Source organism: Capricornis sumatraensis, chromosome 7 (genome assembly GCF_032405125.1).
Source record: "Capricornis sumatraensis isolate serow.1 chromosome 7, serow.2, whole genome shotgun sequence".
NCBI classification, from domain to species: Eukaryota; Metazoa; Chordata; class Mammalia; order Artiodactyla; family Bovidae; genus Capricornis; species Capricornis sumatraensis.
In genome coordinates this window covers 39,052,133-39,067,951 of record NC_091075.1, presented here as the reverse complement: position 1 = coordinate 39,067,951, position 15,819 = coordinate 39,052,133, and the positions used below count along the sequence as shown (strand labels likewise).

Sequence of the window (15,819 nt, the reverse complement as noted above, 5' to 3'; positions counted from 1 at the left end):
TGAAATGTGTGTGATATTACTCTTTATTCCAGCTAGGAAAAAGGTTTAGAACAAACCTTGGAATAAAATTTGTCATATATGGATATATTTGAACTTTTATCTGTGTTCTCCCTTTTAAATAAGGCTATAGATGGGAAAACAGTGGAAACAGTGTCAGACTTTATTTTTCTGGGCTCCAAAATCACTGCAGATGGTGACTGCAGCCATGAAATTAAAAGACGCTTACTCCTTGGAAGGAAAGTTATGCCCAACCTAGATAGCATATTCAAAAGCAGAGACATTACTTTGCCAACAAAGGTCTGTCTAGTCGAGGCTATGGTTTTTCCAGTCATCATGTATGGATGTGAGAGTTGGACTGTGAAGAAAGCTGAGCCCCGAAGAACTGATGCTTTCGAACTGTGGTGTTGGAGAAGACTCTTGAGAGTCCCTTGGACTGCAAGGAGATCCAACCACTCCATTCTAAAGGAGATCAGTCCTGGGTGTTCTTTGTAAGGAATGATGCTAAAGCTGAAACTCCAGTACTTTGGCCACCTCATGCAAAGAGTTGACTCATTGGAAAAGACTCTGATGCTGGGAGGGATTGCGGGCAGGAGGAGAAGGGGACGACCGAGGATGAGATGGCTGGATGGCATCACCGACTCGATGGACTTCAGTCTGAGTGAACTCCGGGAGATGGTGACGGACAGGGAGGCCTGGCATGCTGCGATTCATGGGGTCGCAAAGAGTTGGACTTGACTGAGGGACTGAACTGAACTGAATTATTTCCTGTTGAAGGGAGAGGAGAGGAGCTAGCATTTACTGACACCCACTGCATATCAGAGAGGATTCATCCTATTCTTGATCATAAACATAAATGTGCAAAATTATTTATATGATATTACTGTGATTCTGTGTGGTAATTTTCTAGTCATTGCACAGTTGACCCTTTTGCTGTGATGTAAGCATGGGCTTCCCTGGTGGCTCAGATGGTAAAGAATCTTCCTGCAATGCAAAAGACCTGGGTTCAATCACTGGGTCAGGAAGATCTCCTGGAGAAGGGAATGGCAACCCATTCCCTGAAGAATTCCCTGGACACAGGAGCCTGGTGGGCTACAGCCCATGGTTTTGCAAAGAGTTGGACACGACTGAACACCTAACACTTTCCCACTTTTCCTAAGCATCGACAAAGCAGAGGTATCTGTATCCTGCATGTGTGTATTATGCTAACAAGTAACTATCTGTATATAAGCAAAGTCGGGGGATAAAAATCAGACCAGTGCAACATGATAAACTTAAAAGAAATGCCAACACATCCATAGAGATGGAAGAAATTTTATCCCGAGATTTGTTCTGAATCAATTAAAACTTACTTGGTAAATATAATTTTAAGGATAATTAAAACATATGTTAAAACTAAATAACCATGATTCTAGAGATCAGTTCAACATGATGGGAATGAATGTAAGATATGGTCCTGTCCTTCAGGTGCTGACATCAAGGTTGGGTAAGTCGAGACTTACACAACATAAGCTAACAACAGTGTTGGCTAAATATCATACTGGTGCGGGCTGCATATAAGTAGTCGGTAAAAAGTGTGCCCAGAAAAGAAGATGCAGATTGTGGGTAATGGATCCTCACTCCCTACTGATAAAGACCCATGGTCGACTTAGTTAAGGTGACTGAGTGAACTCATAGCAAGTCCAAGTGTCAAAGTGTTAGTCGCTCAGTTGTATCCACTCTTTGTGACCCCATGGACTGTAGCCTGCCAGGCTCCTCTGTCCATGGGATGTCCTAGGCGAGGATACTAGAGTGGGTTGCCATTCCCTTCTCCAGGGGATCTTCCAGACCCAGAGATCGAACCTGGGTCTCCCACATTGTAGGTGGATTCTTTACCACCTGAGCCATCAGGGAGGCAAAGCTCAGAATAACTGGGCTCAAACTCTCATAATTGCCTTTTATTCCAGAACAGTAAACATTACATAAGTCCTTGCTGAAGAAGTAAACGAAGCCTTTGTTTTCATGAAGGAAAGTCTAAATAATTCTAACTTAAGAAACACTGCTTTTCTGAGGGAAGGTAACACAAATTTAATTTTTTAGTTTCCTCCCGTGTTTCATGCAACATGTAATTTTATGTTATTAAATGTAATATTAAGACAATAGTAATTCAACATGGAAAGGAAGGAAGGAACGAGGGAAATTAGAACTTAAATATTTCAGAAGTTTTGCTGGGAAAATGCCATGGACAGAGGAGCCTGGTGGGCTACAGACCATGGGGTCACAGAGAGTCAGACACGACCAAGCGACTAAGCACACACACACGCACGCATGTGCACACACGTACACAGGTGCACACACACACACACACTTACCAATAAAGGTATGGTTAAACAAAATGCAGCATATGTGTACAATAGACTATTAAGTAATAGTTAAAAAGGAATGAAATAGAAATATGTGTACTATCGTGACAAAGAAAAGTCTCCAAGACACGTCAATTATAAAAAACAAGCTGCTAATTAACACAAGTCATATTGATCTTGGAGGAAGAGCAGTGAGTGGTCCTGAAGAGAGATCTTAGTTCCCTGGCAAGAATTGGACCTGGGTAACCTGGATGATGCTAAAGCTGAAACTCCAGTACTTTGGCCACCTTATGCGAAGAGTTGACTCATTGGAAAAGACTCTGATGCTGGGAGGGATTAGGGGCAGGAGGAGAAGGGGACGACAGAGGATGAGATGGCTGGATGGCATCACTGACTTGATGGACGTGAGACTGAGTGAACTCCGGGAGTTGGTGATGGACAAGGAGGCCTGGCGTGCTTCGATTCCTGGGGTCGCAAAGAGTCGGACACGGCTGAGCAACTGAACTGAACTGAACTGAACCTGGATGAAAACTAGGAATCCTAGCCACTAGACTGCCAGGGGGTAGAGGCTAGAAGCAAAATGGCCCTTTGGTTTTCCCTGATTTGAAAGCAAGAATGTTTCAAGAAGGCAAAAGCTGTAAAAATACGTACAAAGTGTATTATTAGAGATACAACACAATCTATGGGAAAGCACACTGAAAAACTGTTTGTTAATTTATGTCAAAAGCAGGACAGAGATACACATCCAGAGAGAAAGGGTCCAGGCATCCTCTCTCAGGAGGAGTATAGTAAGTCAGAAACTAGGCAGAGATACACACCCAGAGAGGAGTGCAGGCATCCTCAGCGAGGAGGAGCACAGTAAGAAGGTGCTGGAAACCCCTTATATAGGGTGGTCCTTCCGGGTCTTTGTATGTATTTGACCAATCATCTTGTTTCTCTCTTCACATCTGATTGGTCCTAGGACCCTCTCCAAGAGGGTCCTTGGGGAGCACAATATTTTCCTAAGATAGATCCCACTGCAGAGGCCTATGGATGCATGTCCACACTTATTATGGGGTGGGGACCCCTCCCTCTTTAGGCCCCCAAGAAGCCTTCCTATGCATGTGTAGACAGGGAAGTCTTCCTTGACCTCAGGAGTGGGCACCTTATCTCTTTACTTTAGCAGAGCTCAGCTTCTGCCTCTAGCTTTGTCCTTGAAGTGTCTGGGTGAGAATAAAGCTTGAATTTTACTCTGCTTGACAAACACCTGATGTCTGGCCCTGTGTATGTGCTCACTCGGCTGTGGCTAACTCTTTGTCACCTCATGGACTATAGCCTGCCAGGCTCCTCTTTCCATGGGCTTTCCTAGGCAAGAATACTGGAATGGGTTGCCATTTCCTTCTCCAGGGGATCTTCCTGACCCAGGGCTTGAATCCACGTGTCCTGCGTCTCCTGCATTGCAGGTAGGTTCTTTATCACTGCACCACCTGGGAAACTGTGTCCCGCCCAGGGGTCCACTGTCTCCTATCTCCACAGTGAATACAAGTTCACTGGGCTTCCCTGGTGGCTCAGCTGGTAAAGAATCGGCCTGCAATGTGGGAGACCTGGGTTCAGTCCCTGGGTTGGGAAGATCCCCTGGAGAAGGGAATGCGTACCCACTCCAGTAATCTGGCCTGGAGAATACCATGGACTGTAGAGTCCATGGGATCGCAAAGAGTCAGACGCGACTGAATGAGCTTTTTTTTTATGTTAAAATGCACACATGTAGACAGAGACACACACACATATCCTCACGAAACAAAATTGTGTATTTCTATTTGTACCCATCTATGCATGTAATCGGAGAAGGCAATGGCATCCCACTCCAGTACTCTTGCCTGGAAAATCCCATGGATGGAGGAGCCTGGTAGGCTGCAGTCCATGGGGTCGCTGAGGGTCGGGCACGACTGAGCGACTTCACTTTCACTTTTCACTTTCCTGCATTGGAGAAGGAAATGGCAACCCACTCCAGTGATCTTGCCTGGAGAATCCCAGGGACGGGGGAGCCTGGTGGGCTGCCGTCTATGGGGTCGCACAGAGTCGGACATGACTGAAGTGACTTAGCAGCAGCAGCATGCATGTAATCATGGAGAAAAACCTTTAGAAAGATATGATCCCAAATGGCAGCAATGTCTGGGAAGTATAGGGTTAGGAAGTGGAGATGCTGTTTTGAAAATACATATCTCTATTGTTTAAATACTTCCCACCATGTATTCTTCTATTTTCCTATTTCTCTTAAGAGTAAAAGCCAAACACCTTTACAATATGTATCTTCCACCCCTACTACGACCTCACGTTCCCCTTTACGAATTGTAATATAGCGAGACATATCTCCCTGTTATAGCTCAAATATACACACTGACCCACTTCCTAGCAAGTGCTCTAGCTGCTCAGGGCAGTCCTTCCCCTATTCATCTATTTAGCTCATTCTTTCACTTCCTTCAAGTTTTTCCTCAAATGGTAACTTCTCATGAGGACTACCCTGACCAACTAAAAATTGCAATTCCTCCTACTAGCATTCTTGATCTGCCATATCTTATTTTAGTTAATAGCACTTATTACCTTCTCACATATTACATAATTTCCTTACTTATTATATCTGTATTTCTGATTCCATTAGAATATAATTTGAATTTTTATTTGCTTTGTTCATTGATAGAGCCTTAGTCCCTAGGATTGTACCTAGTATACCAGTAGGAACTTGATAAAATATATTAATCAATTCACAAAAATATATTTGTGTATTTTAACATGTATACTATCATGTAGGAATCGAATCGCCAGTCTATGTCCGACGCAGGATACAGCATGCTTGGGGCTGGTGCACGGTGATGACGCAGAGAGATGTTATGGGGAGGGAGGTGGGGGGGGGGGTTCATGTTTGGGAACGCATGTACACCCGTGGTGGATTCATGTCAATGTATGGCAAAACCAATACAGTATTGTAAAGTAAAATAAAGTAAAAATAAAAATTTAAAAAAAATAATATAATAAAAAAAAATAAAATCAAAGATATCCACCAATCCACAAACAAAAGGTCAGAACAAAATGTTTAAGGACTCACTGGGTTCTGTGAAATAAGATTTGAACACCTTTGGTTTAAAGTTATTAAATAAGATAAAATATATGGGAAGGCAGCTTTTTGAATGGAATCCCTTCTATCGACTTGGGCACACTATCTAACTGCCAGGGTCCAGCCCAGTGGATCCAGGGTAATTCGAAGCGGGGACGGCATGGCGAGGAAAAACTTATTTATTTAGAAATATAAAAGAAATTAAGAAGAAATCGTATAGTAGGAAAATTTAGTGGAGAAAAGAGGCTGAATAACTTGGTTTATGTGGAAAACTAATAAAATCTCAGGACAAGAGATTTGCACCATCTACGTTAGACCACCGGTGCCTGTTTGAATATCGGAGGGTGCCCCACCTTGGGCTCCCTCTCTCATGGATCTTAGAAGCTGGGGCAAGTAAGTATACATGGCGAGCCTCCATGCCCCAGATGGGAATTCAGCCAGAAAATAGAGTAAGAAAAGAAGACACAGGGGAAACCAGTCTTTCCAATGACTGGCCCATCCTCTATAGTCCGGAAAGGCCTTATATACCTTTTGATTTTACATAGAGATCAATGGATAATACAAAATTATGCAGCTTCAGCAGCCCTGACTCATCGAGACCAGGCTTTCTCTCTGCATACCTAGTTGCATACACAGGTCTTAGGTGATTTACATCATCTTCTGGTCAGAAGGCCAATTAACATTTTACAGCCCTTTTCTGATAAGGGTTTGTCAACCAGAAGACTTATTTGTGTTGTTCTTCCCAAAGTCTGGTGCCCCTCTCAGAAAGCACTAACTAAAGTTACATTCTTACATAGCAAGGACACAACAATTTATAACAATGAAAGAAGTACAGTGATTCATAACAAAGAGAGTTAATTAACTCAAAAGTCTAGTGTTGCTAACATCAAAACTACTATATTCCTATTTCGATATCTCAATTATATTGATTAATATCCTTCAGGTGCCTAGAAGATAAAGAATATGGAGGCCTGGCAGCAGTTATTGAGTCAACAGTGAAACCTGTCACCAATATAATTTTCAGCTCTTTAGAAAAGGCTCTGTATCTCTAAGATGCTTTAAGCTTTGTGCCTCTTGCGGTTGGGGGGGGCTGTAAGCAATTCACAAGTTGCAAAAAGTCCGGGGGAACCTGTCAGGCAAGTTAGAGAGCCATCAGAGGGGTTTGAGCTGAAACGTTCCTTTCATATACAGGAGACTGAAGCCCTGAGTTAACTTTTTCCAGAGGATGTCAGAAGAGTGGAAAGCACAGTACAATAAAGCAGGCAGACTCTGGTTTTGGGGGGTAGATGTTCAGGAAAACCCAGGGGGAACCCCTGAAGCTAGATCACACCTTCGCATATGTCTGGCTTCCTTCCTCATGACCTTTGCCACGGGCAGGATTCCTCACACTGGCTCCCGGCATCTAACAATGTATATTTTCTTGTCCCAGATCACCTATTTTCCAAGCAACTGAGAATAAGCTAATTATTCCTAGGAACTTCTGTGAAATCCCCAGCTATTTCTTTACAAAGGCAAAGAACCACTGACGATCCCTTATTTCTTATAAAGGAAGCATTGTGTCCAAGTAAAGAGTTGTAGTAAAAATCCTATCTAATTCTTAGAGGCCTCCTTTATCTTTCAAAAATATGTATATCCCTTAAATCTACATAGAGTTTAATTCCCAATTTTGTTTGAGTAGATATTGAACACTTTGGAATAGGGAAAGTGAGAAAGGTTTCAAACAGCCAGCTTCATCCTCTAACTCAAAGAACAATGAAGTCCTTCAGCTAAAGAAGACTTCTTTCTAATCAGAATCCATGGCATGCAGTAGGGAGGAAACTAATCCAAATTATCGAGGTAGGGAGGTTGAGAAGATGGTCCCCAGGCAAATATTTTGCCAGTCTTGTTTTTCCCTTGACTTTAACCATTCCTCAGTGCTCTGAGAAGCTGTAACAGACAGCAGTGCTTAGGTCAGTTATTTGAAAATGGTGGAAGGACCTTTGATATTATGCCAAACTTGTTTCATTTTCCAACCTGTGTTGGTCTATGATGGAGTCTTCAGAATTCTCCAGAATGCATCCATGCAAATTTATGATGATCTATTCCTTTGTTCCAGGGTATGGAAAAGTTGCTCCAATTTTTCTTTAAGGTTTAGAAGCAAACACAAGACAGTATTGTTTATAAAGAGTCAAAAATCCTATGCTGCATACTTTTATTATCAAGACTGTCAATGACTACGTCCAAGTACCTCAGAACCCATAGTTTGTGTTTCTCACTTTGCCGATTATAAGCTCCTCCAGAGCTAAAGGCCACATCTTAGGCTTCTGTAGTCCCACAGTATGGTGCTGTTCACATGGTAATCATTTAACCGAGACTTACAATCATAATTATAAACCATATGATAATATAAACAGAGGCTATGAACATTACTTAAAATCACTCTTGTGGCAGAACTTTGAAACACCAAATCTACTTCCATGGTGTTTTTAAAATTTTAAATTTTAAAAGCCAAACACCACAGCAGAAAAGCAGTAATCCTGACAGATTTTTCTTGTAAACTCTTCATACATGTTATTTATGTACTGAACTGGCAGCACAAGAAGCTCTAGGAGAAAAGAGGGAAACTCAAATCAAAGCAATCATTTTTACTGTACCAACCAACCCCACCTCTCTTTATTGCTTCCCATGTTGGTATGGTTGTTAATAAATATTTAGAGTTTAAGAAATCTAGGTACAATAGTTTATGACTGGTGCCTTGATCACCTCTATAAAGAGAGACTCTCAAGAGGAAAGCACCACCTGATGACTCAAAAACTGAGGATTTAGACAACAAATGCAGCAAATTTTATATATGTACATAATTACATGTGTATGTTTGTATATATCTATGAAGTAGAGAAGGCAAGGGAAAGTGTCATAAAGGAAGTATATATTTAAAGAATAAAAAAATCAAAGTCAATCAATGTGCCCCACGAGAGAGGAATGTGACAAACTGTGGTATATGGGAGGAAAAATGTTTGCTCTGCCCTCCTAGGTTTAGTCCCTGGGAACCTCTTAATTAAGCTGACAAAAGACAAAAGGAGAAAAAAAGGGCTTATTCATACGGAAATAGCTAGCAGCTAACTGGTTAAAGATAGAAGCTTATGTACCTAACTTAGTAGGGGAAGGAGGGAAATGCAGAAAAATCTTCTATGGAAAGAACAAGTAAGTTTCTGTAGGAAAGACAAATGGATTTTTAGGAGAATAACCTGGAGATAAAGTTTGATATAATATTTGTTTGTGAAAATGCAAGTAGTCTTTTCTGTCTTCATGGCCACGAAACTCCCAGAGAGATTTACGGTATATTTACTTTTATCTCTCTCCTAGGAATAAGACAATCCTCAAGAGGGAATTTATGACAGCCTCACTTCTCAGAAGTTTCTGCTTTTTAATCAGATAAAGAAAATGCTGAGAAGGCTTCTTTTTGCATCTGTTGATTCTTAATTGCATTCAGCTCAAATTAATCCTCATGTCAAAGGGGCATATTAGGGAAGGACATATCCTGACCCTTTCAGTATAAAGTTATATTAAGTGAAGAAAATCAGAGCTAAATTAGCATGAACGTATTCACTGATTTTCAAATACAAAAAAAGTATGCATAAACATGGCAGAAATGAAAAATTAGTTTGGGGAAAAGAAAATAGTGTTTTAATAGTTATTATTAACTTTCTTATTCTATAAGTTTACTGAAGTTCATAGCCATCAGTCATTTTTCAGGTGAGTGAGGAAAAACTATGAGAATGTTAAGAAGAAACTGGCACTTTCCTGGCCATCTGGTGGTTATGTCCCCGTGCTTCCATTGCGTAGGGAGAGGAATGCATCCCTGGTCAGGGAACTAACATTCCTCATATGGCCAAAGGAAAAAAAAAGAATTTGGTTAGGGAGAGAGATAGTAAAAAAAAAAAAAAAAGAAGAAAAAAGCAGAAAGGTAGTGAGAAGGAAAAAAGCACAGAAGCGGACGGAGGAAAAACAGATGTTTTATGCCACAGTGAAAGGCAAAATGACACCTAGAGAAATAGGAAATAGTGGCAGAAAATGGGATACAAATTACTTCATAGGTTGTGTATTAACTGTTTAATGTCTCTCAACAACCCATGTGGTATAATCATCCCCATTTTACAAATGACAAAACTGAGTCATCTGTTAAATAACTGGGCCAAATAACTTGCTCAGTTTTTCAGGTAAGGAGGCCAGGATTCAGGAAGCTCAAGACTGGACCATTTTGCTTTGACCCCTCTTACACACACAAGCCAACATTTCAGAAGATAAGTTTCCATCATCCTCTTGAAATAGTAACAACTGATTCAGCAACTTAACATAGATCTTTGTGACATCTAAAATAGTTTGCCTTTACTTTGTTAAGTTTATTTTCAAAGTAAATATTTGTTTTCCCCCAGATTCTAAAGCTTTCCATCTTTGGAGAAATGACAGTGCCTTTCCCTCTCATCTATACCCCTATGGTAGAGCACATTTATTCTTTTCTTCCTTCATTCAGTAAGCTGAGTGCCCACTGTGGCAGGATTGTGACAGGTGCTGCGTGTGTGCATGACTGAGTAAAACCACCTAGGCCCTGTCCTCAAAAACTGCACAGTGACCTATGGGGTATATGCTCAGTCACATCAAGTCATGTCTAACTCTTTTGTGACCATACAGACTGTAGCCCGCCAGGCTCCTCTGTCCGTGGGATTCTCCAGGCAAGAGTACTGCAGTGGGTTGCCATGCCCTCCTCCAGGGGATCTTCCCAGCTCAGGGATCGAACCCCCCTCTCTTGTATCTCCTGCATTGCAGGAGGAGTCTTTACCCGCCGAGCCACTGGGGGAAGCCCCATGGGGTACAGCTTGTAACAATTTCTGGATTAACACCTAATAAACTGTGTGACCTTGAAAATAAGAGGTTTACTATTAGAAAACCCAATTCTACTATCCTCTGACTTTCCAAATTGAAACCTTGAGGCAGGGATTCTCTTCGATGAACTTGGTTCTAGGCTTTGGCAGTAGACAAGCTTCTCATTGTGTTTTGTTGTTGTTCAGTTGCTAAGTCATGTCTGACTCTGTGACCCATTAACTGCAGCTCTCCAGGCTTCCCTGTCCTTCATTATCTCCCAGAGTTTGCTCAAACTCATGTCCATTGAGTTGGTGATGTCATCCAGCGATCTCATCCTCTGCCACTCCCTTCTCCTCTTACCCTCATCAAAGTGATGTCTCTGCTTTTGAATATGCTGTCTAGATTTACCATAGCTTTTCTTCCAAGGAGCAAGTGTCTTTAATTTCGTGACTGCTGTCATCATCTGCAGTGATTTTGGAGCCCAAGAAAATAAAGTCTGTCACTGTTTCCACTTTTTCCCCATCAATCTGCCATGAAGTGATGGAACCAGATTCAACGATCTCTGTTTGTTTGTGTTTGATCTTAGTTTTCTAAATGTTGAGTTTTAAGCCAGCTTTTTTACTCTCCTCTTTCACCCTCATCAAGAGGCTCTTTAGTTCCTATGTTTAGCATCAGGGAAATATTACAGTGTAAAGATGTTCTTGGCAGGATCTACAAAAACCCTTAGACTTGGATATTCTTACACTATCATTGTTTCTTACTTCAAGTACCACTGTCATACTTTCTCAGCTGTGCCATCCTAGCTTGCTAGAACTGACTGAATAAGATCTTCATACAATGGTGCTGGGCCCACCTGCCCACTTTGGTTGTAATTTTAGAAATCTGAAGGCTTCATTTCTCTTAGTAACACTGTATTTTTATTCTTTCCATGATTCATCATTTTGGAAGGGTGTACCCTCAAGCACTAAGATAAGGCTCAGGAATGAGATAATAACTTCTCTATTTTAAGTATGTCATTCATGCATTCCAAACTTTACCAAACACCTACTGCGCTGTTAGGATTATTTAGAAAAGAGACCTAGCCCCTGCCTTCAAAGATTTCACCCTCATGGTGAAGAAAGGGAAGGAAACAAAGAGTTCTGATACAAGGTAACAGGTGTTAGAACAGAAGTAAATATTGGATGGCAGAGGACTAAATGGAAGGGACATTTAGACTGAAGGAATGGCAGAAGAAAACATCCCATGGGAAATGACATCTGAACTTGAAGTTTACCTGGGAAAGAAATGGGGTTGTGTTACAGGGAGAGAGAAAAACGTACACAGGCTGGGATAAAGTGTAAGAAGGAAAGTTAAAAAAAATGACAAAGGAGTACAGGCAGGGAACAGACCAGGAAGAAAGGGCTTTTTTTTTTTTTTTTTTAATGCAATGCTAAAGTGTTTTAAATTATCTGGGAGGTGAGATTGAAAGAATGCAAACATGAGTGTGTGGAGATCAGCATGTGGAGAATGGACAGAGGGAGCCTGACACATTTCCCGATTACTCTATTCCTCCTGGCTTTCAATGAACAACTGCAGCATTCTCAGTTCCTTCTGAAATTTTTTTCCACCTAATTCTTAATATATAAGTGCTTATTAACCTTACCTGATTTCTGTTGTGGAAAAATTTGCAGTAATAGGGCTGTGTTTGAATCCCTAGCTGTACCCTCAGGCAGTAACTTTTCGTATTTTGTTAACTGCAGAAGTTTAGGCCTGTACAGAAGTCCTATCAAACTAGCCATGGGTTGGAACTGAGACTCTGCTGGGGTGGAGGCAGGCTTCCCAGGTGGTACAGTGGTAAAGAATCTACCTGCCAATGCAGGAGATGCAGGAGATGAGGGTTCTATCCCTGGGTTGGAAGATCCCCTGGAGAAGGAAATGGCAACCCACTCCAGTATCCTTGCCTGGAAAACTCCATGGACAGAGAAGCCTGGCAGGCTACAATCAATGGGGTGTTAAAGAGTCAGAGGCTACTGGGGACACACACACACACACACACACACACACACACACACGGTGGAGGCAGCTGTTCCCTCCATTTGTCTGTCGCTCTCTGGGGAAGTATCTCCTCTCTCCAAAGTCATAAGTGTGTGGATTATCTAGAAATGGCCATGCCAGCTGACAACAATCTCTCAAAACCAGCTCCTCCCATTACACAGCTAGAGAGCTGATCCTTCCTTTAGTATAGACTTTGGTCGCTGACTAGCTAAGGAATGGCTCTCTTCAGGATCCTGCCATCCAAACAGCAAAAATGTGTCAGTTGGGACACACATAGCCACTCAGGCCCACCATTTAAGCAAGAGCTAGGAACAGGGCAGTTCCTGGGGATGACGATTTGTCTGAAACCTCAGACAAGTCCTTCCATCTCGTCAGTATTATCTGTAAAGACGAGTGAATACGTAGCAGTTGCTGTGTTGTGCTGCCCAGAACATACCTCCAGGACCGAGGAACTACAGTATCTCCCTGGTTGCGGGGACACCATCAGGGGGATAGCTCTCATCCCGCACTCCTCTCCAGCTATTATCCCGGGCAGATGAGCGCCTCCCCGCCGCCAACAGTCCCATCCTCTTTCCAAACAGTCGGCGCCCGGGCAGTCTCTGGAGGATGTCGGGGTGTAGAGGCCAGTTCCGCCAAGCCCACCCGGGGCGCACAGAGTAAAGAAAGCCGGCAGGAGGCGGGACCAGCGAGCGCCTCCGCGCGCGATTCTCTCGGCTTTGGTATTTAGGCGACGTTCTATGTCAATCCCGGGAGATTGACATCGCGGGGCGGGGAGAGGAGAGGAGAAAAGGACTTAGGGTGGATGGAACCCGAGAAGAAAGAAAGCGGGAAAGGAGGACCGGAAGGGTAGCTAGCTGCTCGGACCGTTTTCTGGCGCAGGCCCGGGTCTCCGCCAGGCCCTCCCGAGGCGCAGCCGCCAGACCAATGGAGCGGGGCGGGGGGAGCGCCCGGCCGGGGATACAGGGGCTCGGAGCGGGGGATGGAGGGGCGCGGGGCGGGGGATGGAGGGCGCGGGGCGGGGGTTACAGGATCTGGGCGCAGCCTCCAGCCCCCTTCCTGAAAGTGAGGAGAGCGCCCCACACCGCTATTCTCGTCTCTGCCTGGGAAGCCAGGATGCGAGCTGCTCGGGTGTACCTGGTTGGGGAATCCGAGGCAGCAGCCCTAGTCACCACCTGGGGCCAAGCACCACCCACAGTGCTGCTTGTTCAGTGCTGGAAGGCCTTGGGATGTAGTGAATGGGCGCCCTACTTTTTCCCGTGCTCTGCATTAACTTGTTGCGTTTGCTTTGAGAGTTATTTCCCCTCCGGATACGGGGGCACGACCTGTACAGCTGCACAGGGCCCAGCTGGTGACTCAGATGCTAAAGAATCTGCCTACAATGCGAGAGACCTAGGTTCAGTCCCTGGGTGGGGAAGATTCCCTGATGGAGGGCATGGCAACCCACTCCTTGCTTGGAGAATCCCTTGGAAAGAGGAGCCTGGAAGGCTACAGCCCATGGGGTTGCACAGAGTCGGACAAGACTGTGCGACTAACACTATAAACACTATACTGGTTTTAGAGCTTTGCACTTGCTGTCTTGAATAAGGGCCTAGCATTTTCATTTGTCAAGAAATATGTAACCAGTCCTGTCTTTGGTCGCTTGCCTCCTATGACATAAGTCACCTGGTCCTTGAAAGAATCTACCCTTGACTTGTGAACAAGGTTCAGTGACTTCACTGGTTAGATCTCTCTTGGCTCCAAACATTTTTGCTTCACCTGTCTAGGTCAACACTAATGTCCTTCTGGAAATGTTGTGGAATCCGGAGCTGCAAAACACAGCTCAGGGGACACTCAAGACTGGAGTACAGTTTATTATGCCAGCAAGTCCAAGGGGAATCAGTTCCCAACAAGGACCCTGATGTTTCTGAGAGGCCCAGTTTTACACACACACGTGACTGGTTACATGTTAACAATCTCTTTGTTGTATATGATTGAGTTTTACAACAGGTAGGTGCTAGGAGAACAAACAATTAAGGTTAAAGGCGGGGAACAACAATTATACATCAGGGGGGGATGTCTCCATGATTAATCTAACAGGGGCAGCCTGACCACAACTACAATCTCCGTTTGCCATCTGTAGGGAGGGAAGTCTCCAGGAGACCTGGTTTTCACTAGCAACAGTTTCCTCACTCTTGGGCAGGGTTCAGGCCCAGTTCACATCCTGTCTCTAAGATGGGTGACAGGCTTCAAGGTGGAGTCTCTCCTGCTTTTCTCACACTGGCCCCAACAGTATAACTCGCTTTCCTCACTTTCTGGTCTCCTGACCAAGTTCTAGGGAGATCAACCACTAACCCTGCTAGTGACACTACCCTAGTGTCATTTACAGACACATATAGTAGGTTCTCAAAAAATGCTTGTCATTGGTAAACTGACTTATTGGACTTGATAAGTGATCATCTCAACCCTGCAGTTTAAAGCATTATTCTGTGCATTCACTCATTTGGTCCCCGGTTATACTCCTTTGGCTTGAACATAATTTAGTTCTCTACCCTAGTCTTAGGTAACAAATGCTCAGTTACTGTCTCTGTTATGTTCATTCATCCACTTCAGTTTCTGGATCATGTCCTGATGACTTTTTCACATCCACCAGAAAGCCTTCTGCAGGTGAATGTTAATATGTTTGATAGCAGTGAATTAGTTTTGCTTTTGTTATTAGGGAGGTATGGTAAGATAGAAGAAAGGCTCTAAAGTCAAAAGCATCTGGATTAGATCTTGCTGTTATTAACTACTTAAAGGCTCCATTTCCTCATCTATAAAAATGATCATTAGAAAGGCTTCCTTGAATAGATTTTAAGATTAAATGATCAAAACCAAGTCTTTCTTACCCTAGGGACCATATTCTTAACACCTACACTGTAGTATTCACAAATATTCTCCCCATTCCACCCCCCAAAAAAAGATTAAATCAAGTAATAGAGGGATTTCCTTGGCAGTCCAGAGGTTAAGATTCTGCACTTTAACTGCAGGGGTGCAGGTTTGATCTCTGGTCAGGGAACTAAGATCCTGCATGTACCACATTGCAGGAAAAAATGCAAATTTGAAAAAAAAAAAGATAATATATGCAAAAGAAAATAGCACAGAAATCCTTAATAATCATTTCCCTTTCTCAGCTTTTTAAAGAAGTAAGGTTATAGTCATCCATACAGCACTGCTCCTTAGGTTTTGTTCAGAACAAAATTCTGTACCATACTTATACTAACATCCTTTACAAGGAAAAACTGACACAGGCTAAGGAAACACGGAAAGAAGTTAAATACTATTCATTCACCATTAAATAATATGTATGGCTTAATATTTAAAATAGCTAATGCCCATTTCCCCACTAACATAAAATTAATGAAAGTGTAATTCAATGCATTAATTAATGAAATTAATTCACTTATTCAATAAACATTAATGATTCAACAAACATTTTATCCTCGTTGCTAAAAGTATAAAAAGTTCTTGGTCAGGAGTTTCAACAAAACAAAATAG

The 15,819-nt window shown here is 42.8% G+C and overlaps 1 protein-coding gene across 1 annotated transcript in view; it reads right to left on the bottom strand.

Moving 5' to 3' along the window:
* The window catches only part of ABCG2 (ATP binding cassette subfamily G member 2 (JR blood group)), a 127,588-nt gene extending 114,808 nt beyond the window's left edge, over nucleotides 1-12,780 (bottom strand). Inside the window, exon 1 of the mRNA XM_068975750.1 lies at nucleotides 12,743-12,780. The gene's annotated coding sequence lies outside the window, so the exon portion shown is untranslated. The remainder of the gene's footprint in view (nucleotides 1-12,742) is intronic.
* Between the last annotated feature and the right edge of the window lie 3,039 nt (nucleotides 12,781-15,819).